Here is a 20781-nt window from a genome sequence, read left to right as displayed (position 1 = left end):
TATATATATATTTGCAAAATGTATATTAAATCATTTCACTAAATAATAGTAATTTATCTACAGTTTTCCAACAAGATTGTAACGAATTTTTTTTTTGCACGTATGCAAAATATAGAAATATTAAATACTATACTAATACTAATGTCATTTAATTTTCATACAACAACCAAAAATAATTGCATCTCAGACGATACGAGAGACGCCATTTTTCGCGAAGGAGAAATCCGCGATTTACGTTTGCTTTTCCACGCTCTCGCGCATACGAGCACATCCAGAGGGTGGGTCAACTGCGGAGGCAGCATGAGATGGCACACGGGGAAGAAGAGGGGTAGAATGGGGTGTATGTGGAGGCGCGCACACACATAGCAGGGGATGGTACACCTCGGCCGCCCCCGAGCTGCGCAGAAGTTCCTTCCTTCCGCTTGATCGACATCGATTCCAAGATGGCGGCCCGGTCGGTGGTGCGCTCACGGCATACATATCGGCCCATTCTACGAGCCACCCCGCCCTTAGTGGGACCCCTTTTGCCTTCCACGATCCACCCTCTCCACCACCCATCCTGACGTGCTCGTCCACATCGTAGGATGAGATCGTCCTGGAGACGTCGGGGGTAGGGGAGGGTGGTATAGTCGGCTCACGAGATGTCCGGGCCGATATCGGAATCGCATTAGAACGCCGCGCCACTTTCACCCTCCCCCTCTCCCTCCACCCCGTCTATTTCCCAAATCGGCTATTATTGATAATCATAATCATTATTTTTACGCGGTAGAACTATAATAGATAAGAAAAAAATTGGATATAATGTTCAAAGCGCGCCACTTTCACCCTCCCCCTCTCCCTCCACCCCCACCCCCCCTGCCGCCGGTAACACCGAGAGCTACCCTCCTTCATATCCAACCACCCCGCTCGCTTCTCCACGCCCGTGGCTCCTTTTTCCTTCGGCTGGCTCCAGAAATATCGGAGGAGTCTCACGACCACGCCTGCCGACCCATCGACGTGCCTCGGGCCCGAAATACCGTCTACTTATACGCTGAGTATAGAATATTCCTTCCTTTTTTCCTTTAGGAGCTTCATGAAGTTTCCAGTAGCTTAGACTTAACGTTTCGTCCTTTCGTGAGGCTGTAAGTCATTTTACTGCTGTTCGTTTCGCAATGGAATAGATCTCATATAGAAAATTCAATTCTGGAAATACTTAATGAAACGAAGTTAAACAATTGTAGAATCCATCGTGCAATTTCATTCCGGAATTCATAAAAATGGAAAAGAATGAGAGAGAGATTTTATCGACTAAAATGTTTAAAATTTGTTGTTAAGCCAGGATTTATGAATTTGAGAGATTTGTAGATGGATATCGAAAAATCTAAATCATATATATCAAAAATAACTGAATATTTAAATATAAAATAAATAATCCAGCTTTTCAAAAAATTAATTTTGAAGATGTTTTAAGCGCAGATAAAAAAAATATCGATTTTAATATTTTTCATAAATTACCATATCAATCGTAAACTGTTACTTATCACACTTGCAAAATAAAACCAAATTTCAAGTAGACTTGCGAGATATTTACCTCATTCAGTTTTATAAAATTGTATTTAAAGTAAAAAAGATACATTATACCATCGATATATTTAATAAATGATATACTGTTTAATTGTGAAACTATTTTAGCAAAAAGTTACATTATTGAATATAACGCTATTCTCCAAAAATCGTGGCAATTAATTTTTGAACTGCAAACGATCAACAAATGGCAATGCCATGTGGATTTTGACGGATATGAAGAATAACTATTTCTCTCTCTTTTTAAACGACACGGAATGAGAACAAGAGCGTGTAACGCGGGCTTCAATAAGTATAAAATTTCTTGCTTGCACAGGGAAATGAGGTCCCGCATTGCCTGCCGCTCAAATATCCTTATCGAGCCAGTGCACGCCGCTCGTTAAAGATGCTCGTTCAATTTCGTATGCTCACGCTCAGGAGGACAACGCGAGTGAGTAGAGTGACCGGCGTATCTCGCTCGTAGGGAACATGGAAATAGACGGAGAGAGAGAAAGGAAGAGTGACTCGGAAGCAAAGCCGATTAGGATCCTACCTCGAGATCGAAATTTCACTTCTTCCTTCGGCTGATCTGGAATTTCCATTCCGTCGTTTCTCCCTCGTGTAGCGAATTCCACGTTTTCCCTTCCGAATAGAACGGGCGGGTGAGGCGGAATAGGAAAGACGGGAGCGACGTACGAGGCAGTGAAAAATTTCAGGTAACGTCGGAAGTAATCCCTGAAATAATGGCATAGCCCACGCCCGATAAATCCGGAAGGTGGCTTCTATCGCGTGCCCCCCCGGTAGGAGAAACTCCCCCGGATATACGCGCTTTCTTCTCCGGGCACACGCGTGCGTATCACGCACGTGTGCACGCGGTGGCGGCTAGGAGGGAAAAGCGACGGGGAGGTCGGGGGGGATTATGTCTACGTAGGGAAAAGAAGGTGGATGGCTGGAGCCGCGAAAGGTGGAGGTGAGGCTCCGCCGAGAGAGTGGGGCTCGCGGAGGAAGACGAGGAGGACACGCGCGAGGGAGAGAACGGAAGATTGATCTGCCGCGGCGCGCTCTCGTGTACCTCCGATACGCGTTTTATTCGTTCTTCCCCTCTACCGTGCCACCCGCTCGCGCGCCACCCGCCCTTCCATCCTCGACGGGCACGGAATTGCCCTTCGTCGCGCGGCGCGCCGAAAAGGGATACGGATAATCGTGTAAACCGCCGCACCTGCGGGGTCGAGGCTCGCGTAAACATATTTGTAAACTTCTCGCGCGCGGTGAGAGCCGGCGACAACTCGGCGCCGTGGTACCCCTGAAAATTTAAGTAATCCCGGGTTTTAGGTGCACGAATACGCCCTAAATTATTCACGCTACATCCAGAAAGACGGATTCAGTCGTGGTGTCCCTTGTCATCGCGATCGTGGTTTTTAAAGAAAACTTCTGCGGACTGCGGCTTGAGTTTCCGATACATCGCGCGCGGCAAAATTTTGAGATTAAAGATTTTATAGCAGATTTTCAGCGAGTTTATTAAAATAATAGTAAGAATATAAATGCAATTTCTGAGAGCAGTCACAATACAAGTTATGGCTATTAATGAAAATCACACACATGTGGAAGAAAGAATTTATTCTCTTTTACAATACATTTATATAAATCTGATATGTTAAAAATATGATGTGCTCTGTGTGTGTGTGCTTAAGTAGCAAAATATTTTTCGTGCGATTTCTGTATTTCATCGTTTCATAAACTTTTTACATACTCGAAAAATTAACATAGTCAGGTAACGTAGGCGGTTTGTTGTCTAAATTGTGCATGATTGGAGATGTTGTAAATGCAAGGATAATGGATCGACTTTTGCGAGACGCGCGATCGGACAGGATCATAAATTGACCCCGGTAGCATCGGTGGATTGCGTTCAGGAATATTTAACATAAAATTGAATTTCGTTATAACGAGGTACGATCGCGTTGCTTGGATGAGGGAGATGCTTACGGCGTGCAAGAAATCGACTCTTGAAATAATTGTCCGTGAAAGGGCAGAAGGGCGACAGCGGTGATGGCGGATTTCTACGCGTCATTACGCGAGGATCGAGTCATGAAAATCGGCGAATCGAGCGGCGATTATTCAAACGAAACCTTTAACAAGATTCCCGCCAATCAGCTGCCGTAACGATCCTCAATCGCCAAAGAGAAGTTCCCCTCCTTCTCATACTTGCTTTCGCCACCGCAAAACGAAGGTGGGGTGGTTTAAGGAAAGGGTAAGAACAAAAGGATCTTGGCACTTTTTTGCGAATAACATCGTATATAATTGTAGGATAATTCTGCGATAATCTCTATAAGAATACGATATTTAATCGCTTGATGTTGAAGAATATAAATATTGAAAGAACCATGAAACGATAATGGCAAAGAATACAATTTGCAATCTACAAAAATAGCAAAATGCAATTTTAATGTTTTTTGGTTGTAGAGATTGTAAAGATTGTTCAGATTGCTCATGTGAAAGCTATTTCATATTCGCATACATAATATATAGATGGATATCATAAAAATTTATGTCCTTGAAGGATAAATGATGTTTGATTAAGTTATTTTGCAATTTTAATCGTATACTTATATACAATGATTGTAATTTAAATAACTTTTGTTTTCCTTATTAGAAGGAAAAAAAAGAATAAGAATTTTTTAAAACGTAAATTTAGACATATGCGGATATTTCCATTAGGACTTTTACCTGCTGTCAGTGCTTCATATTATTTATTTAAAAACTCTTTGCGTATTTGATATAGTGATTGATATTTTTTACTTATTATCTCTCTCTCTCTCTCTCTCTTTCTCTTTCTGCGCTATTATTTGTAATATAACAAAGATATAATATTAATATTTTAATATCTGATAATTTTATTAACATCTTAATTATGTGTGATAACGATTTTTCTAAAGTAGCTGCCTCTTATCGATGGGTCAAATATATCCGGCTCTTTTGACTCTATATTTATCCTACAATATTAAATCGGATTGAAGCGACTTTTGGCGCGATAAAGATCCAAGCAACTTGTAACTCCGCGGTTTTAAAAGTCCGTCGAGCTAAGCAACTTTGAGATGCATGCCAGATTTCTCATTACGTGAAACCTACACAAACGCTTGTACACGCACGCGTTTCCCTCGCTGACTGCCGTTGATACTCGATCGCGCGTTGCGGCGCGGCGGGCGGGCGAAGCGGAGGGAACGAATAAGGGGCGGAAAAGTGCGAGACCGAGGAAATGGTGAGCGCGGGGAGGAGTGTTCGGGTAGTTTCGAAAATTCCCATCGCAGTCTGGAGTTGCGCGCTCCGGCTTTTCCGACGCCTCTTCCCGTTCGCCTCTTCCATTTCCTCTCGTGTACTCTTCCTTCTCCTTTTTTTTTCTCCCGCCCGCCTGTGCCCGTCCTGCGACTCCGACATCGCACCCTCTCTCACCGCGCCCTCTTTTACCCGATTCGTTCCTCCCGCCTGCACTCCGCGGGCTCTCACCCCGTTTTATCCGGGCGAGCGCAAATTTATTCCGTCGACTCGGCGACGGCGGCAGGCGGAATCGCAGTACTTTATACTCGTCGAGAATCGATAGACAGCCGCGCACGGATATGGAAGCACTATATTTTCCCCTCGTCGCACCTTCGTGTCGCTCTCTCGAAAGCCTTGTTGTTAATATAGAGAGCACTTTCCTCTGGCATGGACTTTCATTATTTCTTTCCTTACCCGCGGCCGTCGACCATCCAGCAATGGTCGGATGTCTTTCGATTTTCGTCAAGCTGCTCATTTTGATTTTGTAATGGAAGTATGAAGTATTTGATTGCGATGTGTTTCTCAATAATTAGATCTTCTCAACCATAGATCAGAATTGTTTTTAAATATAAAAAATTCTAACCGTGGAACGGTTTTTTATAAATGACTGAATCCTAATTTATCTAAAACTATAAATTTTTTTAAGAAAATGGAAATGTAAATATGCGGTATACAAACATTAATTTAATAAAATTTATTTTTAATCTTTATAAGAATTTGGAAATTGATATATAAGTTTTAGGCAATAATAGCATGTATACAACACACTCTACAACAAGAATATTTGAGAGAGAGACAGACCAATTTCAAATAAAATAAATATAGTGAGAATCCATTAAGATACTTTGTTAACACATATGAAAAATTATTGCAAATCAATAAAAATGTTTTCTCACTCTTTTTATCTGTATTACATATAATTTAAAATTTATATTTGTATATAAAAGCGTACAAATTCTATTTGTCGACAAGTAGAACATATTTCTTTATAAATTGCATCGTCCTATTTTTCAACGAACCGTTATTTTTCTGATATCCGATTACCATTTCAATTAATATAAACACAAATTCGAGAGAAAGACTCGAATTTCAGTTAGATGGAAGACACAATTTTATTGCAAGCCTTAAATGTGCAACTCTTCTCTTTATTCCTGCCTTTCGACGATCACTAAAATGTGAATACGCTGGTCTCTTTCCATCACTTTCTTCTTTCATCATTTCCCTACCGTAAATATAGAGAGAACATCCATCCCGACCGTAGACGGTTATCCGCAACGGTGGTTAAAGAAAGCGAAGAAGAAAGTCAGATTTTTAGAGACTGGCCCGATGCACAGCCGCAGGGCAACTTGGCAAAGCAACTTTTGGAAGCTTCTTCCTATCGTGAAAAACGTTATGGAGTCGTAGGCGACGGTGGTTGAGAGGAGGGTGAGGAAAAGGAGGAGGGGAAAAGATTTAGAAGGTGGTAGGGGTCGAGTTGGAATCAAAGGAGCCCAAAGAGCTTTTCCAAGCTTCTCCCTCGCCCGGCTAGATTGAACTTCTTTTCCGCTCAGGAGTTTTCCTATTACTCCAAATTTTCAGACGCGGCAAAGCCGTCGCGGCCGCAACGGTTCCTTCCCATGCACATAATGTACGCGCATTTTTACATGAGTATGTAAAAAAAACAACAACTTGACAGCTGAACAGAACTTGCTCCGAGCCTCGTTCACGTTAATTAATATCATGCTAGCTCTATACAAGTAAAGTTTTCAAGTAACATGATCTATATAGTCGAGAAAAACGTGATGAATATGTTTTCGAAACAAAAGGAATATTTTTTTTTATATAATTTAATTGAGAAGACAAAGAGAGAATGATACGCTAAATATTTTATTGAGAATAGATATATCAGTTTTCTTAATTAATATATGGAGAGAAAGTGTTATATATATAATCAGAGATAATCTATAAAAATATATGATATATATTTTCGTCATAGAATATTTAGTAACGCATTCACATCCGTCAAAAATATTTTGGAATATTAAGAAACATTAATACTCTGCGAATGGCATCTTCAACTTAAGGTTCCAGCCGTGAGATAGCATAACGATGCGTTAAAGGCGTCTCATTAGTACCTCCACTTTAAAGCAAGGTTCCCCTATCCGTGCATTCTCTCTCTCTCTCTCTCTCTCTCTTTCTCTTTCTCTTTCTCTTTCTCTCTCTTTTTCTCTCTCTCACCCTTGACTGGGCCGCCAAGTAAAAATCAATAATTCTTTTATCGTACAAATTAACGTTAAGCATATTCCACCCTCGTACATGGAGCCTATGGCTGATGTTACACCGTTTCCTGCCACTCTGTCCTGCATAATATCACGAATCCCATCGACACTGTTCTTCTACCACGCCCGTTTCCTTAGCACGATTTCTTCGTGTACTTTTTCTAAATTTTTAAAGCCTCACGTTTACAGACAATTTGAAAGACAATGAAAGTAATATATGTATATCTCGATCTAGTTTTGTTTTATGAAATATTTTATTTCAGTCAAAACGCAAAAAGAAAATTATTTAATAATTATAAAAGTCGATTCATATGTATTAATATAATCTATTTATTTTTTGTATATATACATATATTTATTTAAATAGAATATATATAGAATATACTGTAAACACTGAGATGCGGAATTTTCGATATTATTTACGTCATAATGGCTGTTTTATTAAATTCCAAATTTGTTTTGCATTACTTTTTGAATTTAATCGAAAAATGTTGTTTAGGATAAATTTACGAATTGAGTTAGAACTATTTAACTTCAATTAAAGTATGTTAATAAATATATGTGTGGCGATTATCTATTGACTGATACAATGCACCGGCACCTTTTCTAATTTTTAATCTTTGTTGGTATTTATAATACAACATGTGATTATTCTAAAGTACAAAAAACTGAGTTTGTTAATATACATTTCTGCGATTCGTTCTATTAATAAGCACTCCTAATTCGCCGAGCAAAGAGCATACATGTACGTTATGCTGTTATTACCACATGTATAGCCACATGTGAAATCGATAACCATTAAATTAATTTGTTTGCATCAAATGTAGCTTGTCGGTGCTCATCGCAACATTGTTCGAATATTCGATTCATCAAGTTAATCATAATAACCGGCTATAGCGACGTTTCGACATTACCTTATAGAGTTTTATTTAAGCGATTTTGGAAGGGAAGAGAAATGCTGCCAGTTCGAAGACATAAAAATTCCACCCACTCGTCATGCCTTGACGAATAACACGAGATGTACGGCGATAAAGCTTTAACTGCCGGCTAACACACTAGGCGACCCATGCTATCTGCGTCTTATCGTATGACATTATGGCCGTGGATATGTAGAGAACAAATGGGCCACCCTGCTGTAACGCCTTTTCAGATGTCTGCATATGCATTAAATTGGGATAACAAAGCCAGACTACACGTTATAGAGTGAGATTGTGGCTAGCTGAAGCATGCCTTTGCTTCTCATCGATTTGATCTTGCTGAAGAAATAAATGCCTTTACCCAATAATATTTTATTTAATTTTTTTATTTGCTTTTATTTTTTTATTTTCTATTACTAAATGTTTTGTCATTATTTTTACAAAGCGCAAAACGTTAAAAATAAGATGACATTACAACATATGGATACGTAGAATATTTTGTCTAAAATTTGTAGTTTTTACACATCAAACATAGGATGCAATATATAAATTGTTATAATATTATGTATAAAACGTCAAGAACAAGCATTCTAATTTAAAGCACTCTCGTTTTTTTGTGAACTATATTAATGTACTCCTTTTTCTTTTTGGTTACAGGTAGGTGTGTTTGAAACTATGCAGGATTTGGCCAACATCGTTCGCCAGGTTCTCCTAAACTCAGCGGATTGCGACGCACCTCGTCACGCGACCTTGACTTCCCATGGCATCGGAACGCTAAGAGGTTTACCTTGGTAAACCCTAGTATCTCTGGATACCACTCGGGGTCTCGGTCGAGGGATTAAGACGGGGTTGTTGAACAGGACGACACGGGAGGAACGGCAGGGATGGGGAGGGGACGAACAGAGAGGGGACCGAGAGTGAGAATGAGAAAGGGAAAGGCGACTACACTAATCGTACGCCCGTATAATTGATCGAGTGTAATGAGTTAAAGAGGATGCTACGGTATCGATGGCGAAAATTAAAGAGTTCTGGGTCACGGAGGTGGCGATAATCCCGGAACAGAGAAAGTACGGAACTTAGGTACTTGTCCTCCTCCGCTCGCGCCCCCTCCGGCATCTCACTCGTCATCCACCGTCTCGACCGGCATGGGAGGAAGCGCTGATTGTAAATTAGTTAAAGGAGATGCTTCATTAGGTAACGCGCTGTCTTGGTTCTTGAAGCTGCAGTTTCCCGGCGTTTAACTGTTTTTAAAGGGGCTCGCGGGGCATAATAACTGGCCGCGCACAGACTGGTCGATACACGTGTAAGTTAAGTATATAATTATCATATAATTATAAAAGTGTTAATAAAACCAACGTGTGTTTTATCAACAAAATGATTTATCGTATCAATCACGATGTTAAATCATGGTGGCATAAATTTCTACATTTACTGAATTTTATTTTTACGAGATTAAAATTACGGCGATAAACAAAATATAAATAATAGGATAACGAAATATACACGTGCATATTCAGTTATTGCATAATTATTGTAATGTAGCTACATATTTTTTTACTTTCTCAGTCATTATATTTTTATAACTATCTTTTATCTAATATTACTCTTGCTTATCTTATGTAATATCCACGTTCACAAAGCAGAACAATATACTTGAGAATATCTTCTCTCTCCCCGCCCTGTTTAACTGCTCTAGGCATACATAATTATTCGATGATTGAGAGAAATAGGCAAGCAAATATATGACTATATGGCATATCTAAATCTATACGTGTGTATTAATAATAATTACCACCGTATAGTTTTTACACGCTCATTATTTAATAGAAAGTAGCTGTCGCAAGGTAGATAATTAAATCTGGGATTAACAAGGCTGTCATTAATTCGAAAGGTTAGATTGATCGAAGTAATGAGTGTCTGTAATTCCCGCTCATATGTTCCGACATTTAAATGTCGAATCCGACTTGAGGAAAATCAGCACGTATCGTGCGTAGAGGTAAATTGCCGAAAGCGTATAATCGAACTCTATTCAGCCGTTTACACATTTCCCTCGTCTATACGATATTACTTTTTGGCTGGCTTCGTTTTTGACGTCTTTTCAATTCGAAGCGAGAGGAATGAAAAAGGAGAGACGAAAAAAGTGGCGCGGGCAAGAGATAGGTGGATAGAAAGACGACGGTTAGCTACGTCCGGAGGCACGCGAGAGGCAATAGTGTCTTCCGCGCATCCCCTAGGGAAATTATTGACAGTCAGCGAGGAAATGACGTCGTAAATACCATGCCGAGGCGAAGTAACCGCCCGCTTCAGGGCCTCTTCTCTTCGCTTCGCGTTCCTCTCTCTCTCTCTCTCTCTCTCTCTTTTTCTCTTCTCGTCCTTTTTCTCCTCCGTCGGCTTCTACTTTGTCCGTCGTCTTTCTTCTGCCGCGTATAATTCCTGCGATGTTGTTTTCAGCGGCCGTGGTTCCGCGGCGCGGGGCGGAAAAATACACGCGTCGGGCCAGCGCCTATTTACGGACACCATAACACGGCGGTTACGGCGGATAATATTAAGAGTGAACCGCGCATACGCGCCGACCTGCCGGTCGTCTGCTTAGGTCACGTCGAGATACGATGGTGGTTCCTTCGGATGAGAAACACGGATTTCTTTGTTAAGATGTGTTGACCGCTAGTAGTATTTTCTAAGGATGATATCTCTCGTTTTGAAAATGGGAGTTTGCAATGAGTCGTCTATAACTGCTTTAATGGTACCCGATAGCGTTGCAATTAATCGTGATTTTTGTTTCTGCACCTACTCAAATTTTCATTAATATTGCATTATATTTTGTGGAATTAATTCGCAAACGTTTTGCGCATCAATATTATTCTTATCTATTTATTATCTATTATGCCATGAGATTTTATGTATAAACGCTTATTTTATTTTTAAATCTAGATTTATAATCTATAACTTAACTGTTTTACTTCGTATAATATACATTCAAAATGTGAGGTATAATATATATATACATATATACATATAACAAAAATTTAAAATATTTTATTAATGCAATATTTATTATATATATTAAATATATATATATATATATTATTAAATATATATAACACACGCATATACACTCTATATATGTATATATATATTAAATATCGATATTTCTATAAACCGGGAATTTCGAGTTGAGTCTGTCGGATTAATAAGGAGAGAATTATCCGACTCCGTGGCTTTAAAGCGTGTAATTATCGTAAAATGATTAACTGCCGCGCGCTGGTCCGTAAACCGGCTCGAAATATTCAGAAAACTTGACGTTGTTCGCGCGCTGAGAATATTGCAACTGATGCTCTTGTTCAGTCTCCGTTATCCCAAGCTTCCTCGCCACGTGGTAAAAGAGAAACGCATTATTCGCGGGAGCGATCCTTCCTTTCGCCCGACGACTACCCGGAGAAAAGCGAGTTCTTCCTCGCGAGAGAAAACCGAAGGCGGTGGCATGGGGCGAGGGCAACGGGAAGAGAGGGACGGGTATGAACAACAGAGGCGCATTCACATTCAGGGTAGACGGTGGGGTGGAAGCGTCTGGTGCGCAGGCCAAGAAGCAGCGTGAGAGGTGGTGGCGGCGCGGATAGAAAGAGAGACGAGAAGGGACGATTGCGGAACCTGAAGACGGTGACGACGGAGAGAGCGAACTGAGAGAGATCCGCCGGCTCTAAGGGTAGTTATTATAATAAATTTGTCGGGGGTTTAAGAAGCGGAAACAATTCAGAAACTGCGAGCGACTCTAAGGATGTGCTTATCGTTGCTTTTATTCAAATGGAAGTGGAAGGCGACGAGCTGCAACGGATGCGACCTGTATCTATGCGTCCTTCTCGCCTCTCACCATCTTCACAGTATTTATACGACGTTCCATTCTCCTTTGATTTCTCCGTTGGCGTTCTTCTCTTCTATCTTGCCGAAGTGGCTAACGGAGATGCGAGAATGACTCAACAGTCATAGGACATTGGTCTTTTCTTACCGTTTTATTCCCAAGTTGTATAAACAAACACAGACTCCGAAAGTCTCATTCATAGTTGTTAAACATTTGTTTATGTTTTGAATGTAATATATTTTTTATCATCGTTAGAGATAACTCTTTATAACGCTTCTAGTAATTAACAGTTATACATGGATAGTTATCTATCTTATCGTAGATATTATTTCTTCGATAAATCGCTCGTTTATTTATTTTTCTTTTTTAATTAAAATCTGATAAGATATCATCTTTATTATGTCTGTTATGCGCGCTTATATTAGAAAATAAAAATATCTAAAGAAAAAGTACAGTAAATTGTACACATATGTCATTGCTTTCTTCCACAATATGTTGCAAACATTTAAGGGCTTGAGATAGCAGTAAGAAGAGATAAAGAAAACGAGAACGTCTCATTTAAAAGAATCACGATTGAGTCAGATATACACGTACACGTTGGCTCGCCGATAATCAAGAATCATAAGCGCATTCTGTCACGCGTACTACGCCGGATTCCATGTATCTCTTCGAGTTCGCGTTAACGATCGCGTCCACGTGAGAATAAAAGGCAATGAAATTCGGTCATTAAGGTTTAAGAGCGTTGACTTATATAGGAGAGAGAATAAGAAAAAAGATAACGCGGGAAGACGGATCATCCCCCCGGACCACCTTGACTCTGTTTACGACATTCCTGGCAGCGGGGCCGATCGTTACGACGAACGATGCAGGACATCGCGCGCCTTTCCAAGGGTGGTTCGAGATAAAAAAGACGCCTCCCGGCGAGAGTTCTATGCGCGCGACGCGAGCACGGGAACGCGAGGCGAATTGTTCGGCAAGGATTTCGTCTCGTGTTGCATCTTTTTAAGAGCGCGACCGATATAGTTTAGGCCCGCAATAAAGGCGGGCCGCGACACACGGATTTACGGCTTAATTAAAAATGCACTGGCCCCGAAAATACCAACGAAAACTCGTCCAAGCGATGTTGTGGTCCTTTAAAATCCTTTAAATACGAGCCCCCGGCTGGTATACTCCTTTATGGGAAGTCACTGGCCGATTTTTTGCGACCGATAAACGGACCATTCGTGCTCGGCCATCAGCGGAAGTGATGCTTTCGTTGCTTTTGTAACGATCTTGCCTTTGGATATTAAAAACCTGGCACGATGCAAAGTTGCCAAGATTTTTAAAACTCGAAATCACATAAAACGAATATCCTGGGGATAATATACAAACTACGATAATTGGACATTTCAGTGTTTCTTTTTCTTGCAATAATTCAATGTGGCTAATGATTTATATTTATACATATAATGATTTAACTTAATCAATGCAGACATGCTTCGTGATACTTCATGAAATATCAATATGAACGTAATATTTCACATAATTTTTACGAGATTATATTTTCATAGCACAAATATGTCTTGGCTCGTTTGTCACGAAGCCGTCAGCGGGAAAATAATAAAAGGGTGCGTACGTGCGCAAGCGTACGCACCCTTTCTTATCCTAAGCTTTCTTAATTTTCTTCTTGTAGCCAGCGAAGCGCGGGGAAATTTTTTTTTCTCGAGAAGACACGATCGTCTCCGTGAGACGTGGCGCGCCCGTAAAATCTTTATACACCTACAGAATTGTACTGCGTATATAGTATATACATATACACATCGCGAGTCGCGCGCGCACACAAAGACCAGCGGGTCGCCTCGTCTTGTGGCTGGTTTTCCGCATAATCCCACGCGACATAATATGGGGGTTTATCTCGTGGAATCATGGTGGCTTAACGGGATGGTTCCCTCCCTCTGTGAAGACCGCGGATTCCTCCAAGGCAAATCCACCCCCCGTGGAAGACAACGTCGCACATCCTTGAACCCTCTAGGCCACGTATATATTTCCGCCGCGCCGTATATACGTCTCCAATTTCTCTTTCCACCACCCGTCCTGATCCCGGGCGCGGCGATGCCGCGGGATTTGCCGTGTCCTTCCAGTAACTTGACAGGACTAGGAAGTCTCGAGGTTCGTAGCGAAAATATTACCTCGTTCCGACGAAAAATGGAGAAAAATGAAAACGCTCGTTGATATTGACGATACGAGCCACGCTGGAATATCGCCCGCAGCATCACGGTGATGATGTATAAATATCCGGATATATTAAACACAGATTTAAAATATATAGAATATTATGATTATTATCAAGTCTGTGAATTTAATTAAAATATTTGTCATATTATGCAAGAATTTTTATGTAATTATCGGATTTTTTTATAAAATTCTTTTACAGGATTATCTATCTCTATGCACCTGTGACTTTTCTTTTAATAATATTTAAATACAGCTTTTGAAATTTCTTTTGCTAGAAGATGATAAAAAGAAAACTGGGAGCAAAGTTTCCCGTTCAAGTAATAAAGAAATAATATCTGAATTTTTCAAACGTCTTATAATCGAGCACGTGTGCTCGAGTTCGCGAAATTGGTGAATACTTGGGCGTCCCTCATGCCTTTCGGCAACGAAACGAAGGACAAGTGAGGAAGGGTGGGAAAAAGTTTGGTCGCGCAAGGAAGCGGGATACAATGCTCCCTAGAATGATAGCGCCATCGGGAAAAGTTGGTCGAACGGAAGCGATGAGGGGGTGGAATTGTGCGTATGCGAATTGAATGGAAAGAGGAGGGGGAGGGGGAGTGGCTGTTATTGATTCTAATGACATTTTCGCGCCGAGGGCTACGGCGAGGGTGTAATTGATATCCTAGGACACGAGGTGCATTTACGTCGCCAAAGGATCGATTCTCCTCGATGATGACAACTCGAATCACATTCTTGTCAATTTTTTTTATCTACCTTTTGAGAGACCTTTACGGGATACAAGAGAGATATATATGTCGTATCTTTTATTACGTAGTCTAGCGTTAAATAGAAACAAAAGATGCTATTTTTAGTATTATTACAGCGAAATAAATTTCTCGCATAAAATTCTCTTTAAAATAACAGTAATTTAGAATGTTCCATTGTGAAAGTTTTCGAGATTATACTACATTATCGTAGCACGATATCGATATATAAACGTATATTTATCGCGTAATAAAGATTTCCATTAAGCGCCATCTCTTAGACTCCTGCATTTCATCGTTGTAGTAATCGCGACTAGCGCTGATTGTTCCGCGCTCTATAAATGGACGCCGTGACTTTATGTCTCGCAACATATGACGTATATATCTCACGTGACATCGCAAATTGATGTAATCATAGACGCGCGCGCGCGCACGCGATACATCGTACGATACGATTACGTAGAGATTCTACGAGTTAATAGTATTACTTATGGCTCGTGGAGAGCTGTGAGAGCCATTAATTTAGACGCTGCGCCAAGGATGCTTCGTTCATTTCGCCCCTGGTCCCGTCCTAAGCGAAGTACGCGAGCTTCTTGCTCCGTTTCAGTGCACATCGTACAAATACACAGCGACCATTAAAATAACGTATCTTATTCGATGCAGCGAGCTGCACCTACCAAGATCGGATCGCGTTGGTGATCGCGGTGCGGAATGGTCTTGCGGTGACTTACGAGCCTCGGTATATTTCGGCTTCGAAATTATGGTAGCTATTAATCCGCGCGGATATAAATTATATCGTTTTAACAGTGCAACACGCGTCGCGATATAAATTTCTGGCCTTAAATCCAACGGAAATCGTATAAACGCGAGGGTCGTTAAGTAACATACTTTATTCGCCATCATCGCCTTAACAACGTGATACAATGTCGCGTTAATGTAATATGGTTCCGGGAACCAGTGTCTTGCGAATTTTACGGAAATCATTAATTTAATATATAAAGCGCCATGCTATTGATTGTATTTTTATTTAAAATATTTTTCATAATTAATTTAATTTAAATTAATAATAATAAAATTATTAATAAATTAAGTTTATTTAATTTAGATTAATTTAAATTAATTTAATTTAAATTAATTATTATAACTAATATTTAAAATTTAAACAATACATACACTTAATTATAAAAAAGTGTATAATCTCTGTTTTCATTCTTGATTTAATGAACGACGCTAAATAACTATTATCGCGAAGTCAATATTGAATAAATCTAACGATAATTCAATCATCATATGCTTGTTTGCCATTAAAATAATAAAAATCACACGGAATTCTTGATATGAACGCTGTGCCTGATAAGTTTAACGTCGCGATACCATTATTGATTGAGCGGCGCGAATGCGAAATGATCGCGATCATTGGAACAACGAACTGTTTGTTGGTATGAATAATCCGCCTGTTCTAGAAGTAAGATGCTCATTGTGAACTTGGAGGGATGCAATGAGAAAACTTTCCCTATGCTATTTTTAGTATTATTACAGCGAAATAAATTTCTCGCATAAAATTCTCTTTAAAATAACAGTAATTTAGAATGTTCCATTGTGAAAGTTTTCGAGATTATACTACATTATCGTAGCACGATATCGATATATAAACGTATATTTATCGCGTAATAAAGATTTCCATTAAGCGCCATCTCTTAGACTCCTGCATTTCATCGTTGTAGTAATCGCGACCAGCGCTGATTGTTCCGCGCTCTATAAATGGACGCCGTGACTTTATGTCTCGCAACATATGACGTATATATCTCACGTGACATCGCAAATTGATGTAATCATAGACGCGCGCGCGCGCACGCGATACATCGTACGATACGATTACGTAGAGATTCTACGAGTTAATAGTATTACTTATGGCTCGTGGAGAGCTGTGAGAGCCATTAATTTAGACGCTGCGCCAAGGATGCTTCGTTCATTTCGCCCCTGGTCCCGTCCTAAGCGAAGTACGCGAGCTTCTTGCTCCGTTTCAGTGCACATCGTACAAATACACAGCGACCATTAAAATAACGTATCTTATTCGATGCAGCGAGCTGCACCTACCAAGATCGGATCGCGTTGGTGATCGCGGTGCGGAATGGTCTTGCGGTGACTTACGAGCCTCGGTATATTTCGGCTTCGAAATTATGGTAGCTATTAATCCGCGCGGATATAAATTATATCGTTTTAACAGTGCAACACGCGTCGCGATACCTACGGTGAGAGATTAAAGAGAGCCGTTCATTTGAAAGTAAGTGATATAAAATTCAGGAATCTTCTCAGGAAGATCCCATTAATTGATCTATCATTAGTACTATCATATAGCTATTAAAGCGTTACAAGTTAATTATCTGCTTGCTCGTTACTCCGATGATTGAGAAAATGATAAATTAAATGGTTTCACTATTTTTTCTAGATAGCGGTATAATCGCGAGTCTAATGCATATTTATGGCTTATTAATACATTATTTATATTTTTATGTTAAAACAATCATTGACTGATTATAGTAATTATAGGGATGACAAATGATTTCAAGAGCTGTATCTTTTAGTTGGAAAGATAATATTCTTGAATATTGTTATTGTACTTTGTAATCGTTGCACTATCCTAAATTCCATGAATTCTATAAGCTTTTGATTATAATTTAGAAATAGCATCAAGATATTTTTTTCTAAATATAGCTATATATCAGGTCTACCGGAAAGTTCTGTCCGTTTTTGGAATAAAACAAAATACAAATTTTTATTACCGTCAATAAACTTTATTAAATAATGTAATTGCCATTATTCGGAGAAGTATTGTCAGCAACTGGATAATTTAAATACAGCAGTCCAAGAAAAGAGGCCGGCGATGTACAATAGGAAGAACATCATACTGCATCATGATAATGCCAGGCCACATGCTGCTTTGGGGACTCGTCAAAAAATTGCAGAACCAGGCTGGGAAATTCTGTCGCATCTTAAATTATCCAGTTGCTGACAATACTTCTCCGAATAATGGCAATTACATTATTTAATAAAGTTTATTGACGGTAATAAAAATTTGTATTTTGTTTTATTCCAAAAACGGACAGAACTTTCCGGTAGACCTAATATTATAAGTATTAATCTATAAAGACACACATCTATTTATAATTTTATGAGTCGCAAATTTTATAATATATATGTGTGTATCTTTATATATATTTTATAGATACGCGTGTATTTTACTTCTTCAAATGTGATGCATGAAATTATAAATAAAATCCTATTCTGAATTTTGTCGCGAATCATAGACTGTCCACATCGAGCTGAAACATTGCAAACGACGTCTATCTAACCGTCGTTTATTTTCATAGCTGATATTTTTATCGAATCGATCCGATGGAACATTCGTTTATGCCTCTCCTTGTGTCCACAAACGCGGATATATAAATACCGGATAAATCTCGCGCTCGTTAAGGGACGTATCGCGCAGTTGCAAATTGTCCTCGCCCACTCAGGAATCGAACGAGAGTTTCGTTTACGCGTGGCACACGGCATCTCGGAGGGAAGATCCGAGAGGGAACCATTAATCCGAGTCGGCTACGTAAATGGACGTCGCGCCGGTTTCCGACGACATTTCTATGGACGCACGTGTGCGTCCGCGAGTCGTAGTGCTCGTCGTCGTCGTCGTCGTTGCGGTTGTCGTCGTCGTTTCTGGCATCGTTCCGCAACGATATTTTCTTTTCGCGAGTCGAAGCGCAGCTTGTGGCCGCAACTCGCGGTACCGCCATTCGCGCGGTGTCGCGCGGAAACTGCGGCTTTTGTATGCATATGTAAACGCGTTTACTTATAGGAATTGTCGGGCATTGTGCCGCGGTTCCAACCCGGGGACCATTCCTCGAGAGAGGTGGGTATACGGGGAAACAACATCGGGGCCCGCCGAACGTGTGTTCACGCACACGCGCGCGAGCAAGCTGCGCGGTCGCGTTGAATGCTGCGTTAAGCGAAACGCAACGTGACGGCTATTAATCTTGGCGATGGGCGATGTTTAATCCAAGAAAGTGCGTCGGAGCGTTTGAAAGCGGCGGAAGGATCGTTTGATTGTGAGAAATTGTGGAACGGTTAGCGAGCGTGCCGTGATCTCTCGCACATGTCGCGATCGTGAATCTATCGCACGCTCGTTTGCGGTTGTAATTTGTCGCGAAATCAATTCGCACGAGTACGGAAGCGTATGAAGCAAATTGAATGAAAGTTGCTGTGAAAAATATGATACTATTATTGTCGTACGAAAATTATCTGACGATAAATCGATTAAATATTTTGGCAATATTACAATCTTCTCATCCACTCTCGATTTTATGAAGTTGGGCTGTAAACAAATTTATATACTGGCTTATGAGGCTTGAATTATTATTTCTTTTCTACTCGATGAGATCTAACTAGTTACCGCGAAATCAAGCATGGAAGAATGTAATGGGAAAAAGCGGATGGCTTTTGCCGCTCTGATGGTTCTTTCATTGAGACTTTAATTTCTGTCCCGAATGCTCCACGATATTAGCGATTTTATTTCCGCGAAATCACCGCCTATGATCTTGGCGGTAGATTGCAAGTCATTATTGCGACTCATTGTCGACACTGACGAAGGTGCTGAAACGGGTTATGACAGATCCGTCCATTAAGTCCAGAGACCGGAAGAATAAGAGCCGCCAGATGACGATGATGATGACGCCGGTGAAAGCTCAGGATGATAGTGCCGTGGCACCACGCCGTGCCCTGCAGGGTACTACCTCGATGTCCCGTTGAGAACCGACAATTCGAATACCTCGTAGGGTTTCCAACGTTGTAGATATATTCGCCGAGAGTGTATGCGTGTTCTACGCGTGAAATTCAAGCGCGTAGGTGAAACTAAAAATTCATGCCGTCAACAATCATTCTCTCGCAGTTTTTTTTTTTCTCAAATCGTCGCAGCGTTGTGTGAAATCGCCAATTATTCTTTTCATTATTAAACAAAAAATAAGCGAAATTAATAGTGATGACTGTAAAATGTGTCAAAACTGTCGAACATTCCCTATTATAAGAAAATAAGAAAATAATAAAAATGAAAAGGAGGAAACATATTACATTGTATGCATATAAACAATACAAAATTATATTACTTTTATACTTTTGTTAAATGTAATTGTATGTCTTAATAAGACAGAAAGAAGTAGATGTTTTCCAGTAATTTTAAAATTATAATGGGAAGATATGGATTTTTTTTCTTCATATTTGATCTATTCTGTTTATTATTCATTTGTATTTTTTTCTTTTATATATATTACATGTAAATATCATTACTTTAATTTTTCATTTGAAAATCATTAATTTACTCCAGTTGGTCGTAGAGAGTAATTTCTTGTAAACATGCTATTCTGAAAATTTCAAAGTTTTTTAATATCATATGTGTATAGATAATTTTGTTATTTTAAATAATATATTTATGTGTTGAGATTACATATGCGCGATGATTTGTCATACATCTCGCCTACTTATAACTCGCAGCTGCGTCGTTTTCACCCGTAATATTTTCCGCTTTTTCCTTTTTTTGTCTGTCTAGTGACGACGGCACTATTAATTTACAAGCTCAAAAGTGGCATACTGAATTGAATACATGGAAAGGGTTTGCCTTAATGCTTCGTTGTACACTGTAATCTTCGGTAACCCGTCAGCCCCTATGATACTTTAATTCCACACATCGCATAGAGGTTTCTCTACATTAATGATATCTCTAATTGTTACTGACTCATAGACTGTCATCTGGTAACTAATAATCTGTCTATCATCTGGTATGCATTATCTATTTCTATGCATCGCCCATTGTCGAGTTGATAAATATAATTGCAATAATGCAAACGATGATTATATTAGCATTATTTGCTATGAAATATGAGTAGACGTTTTAC

General features: G+C 39.8%; 1 protein-coding gene and 1 long non-coding RNA gene across 2 annotated transcripts in view; both read left to right on the top strand.

The window, feature by feature from the left end:
* LOC115245438 overlaps positions 1–10933 on the top strand; it is a 68707-nt gene extending 57774 nt beyond the window's left edge. The window contains exon 3 of the long non-coding RNA XR_003885545.1: positions 8687–10933. This is a non-coding gene — a long non-coding RNA (uncharacterized LOC115245438). The remainder of the gene's footprint in view (positions 1–8686) is intronic.
* LOC115245434 (UPF0489 protein C5orf22 homolog) overlaps positions 1–20781 on the top strand; it is a 692512-nt gene that overhangs the window by 184486 nt on the left and 487245 nt on the right. The window lies entirely within an intron of this gene.

The sequence above is a fragment of the Formica exsecta genome, unplaced genomic scaffold (genome assembly GCF_003651465.1).
Source record: "Formica exsecta isolate Colony F162 unplaced genomic scaffold, ASM365146v1 scaffold98, whole genome shotgun sequence".
NCBI classification, from domain to species: Eukaryota; Metazoa; Arthropoda; class Insecta; order Hymenoptera; family Formicidae; genus Formica; species Formica exsecta.
Note: the sequence above shows the minus strand (reverse complement) of the source record. Positions and strands in the feature narration are given on the sequence as shown.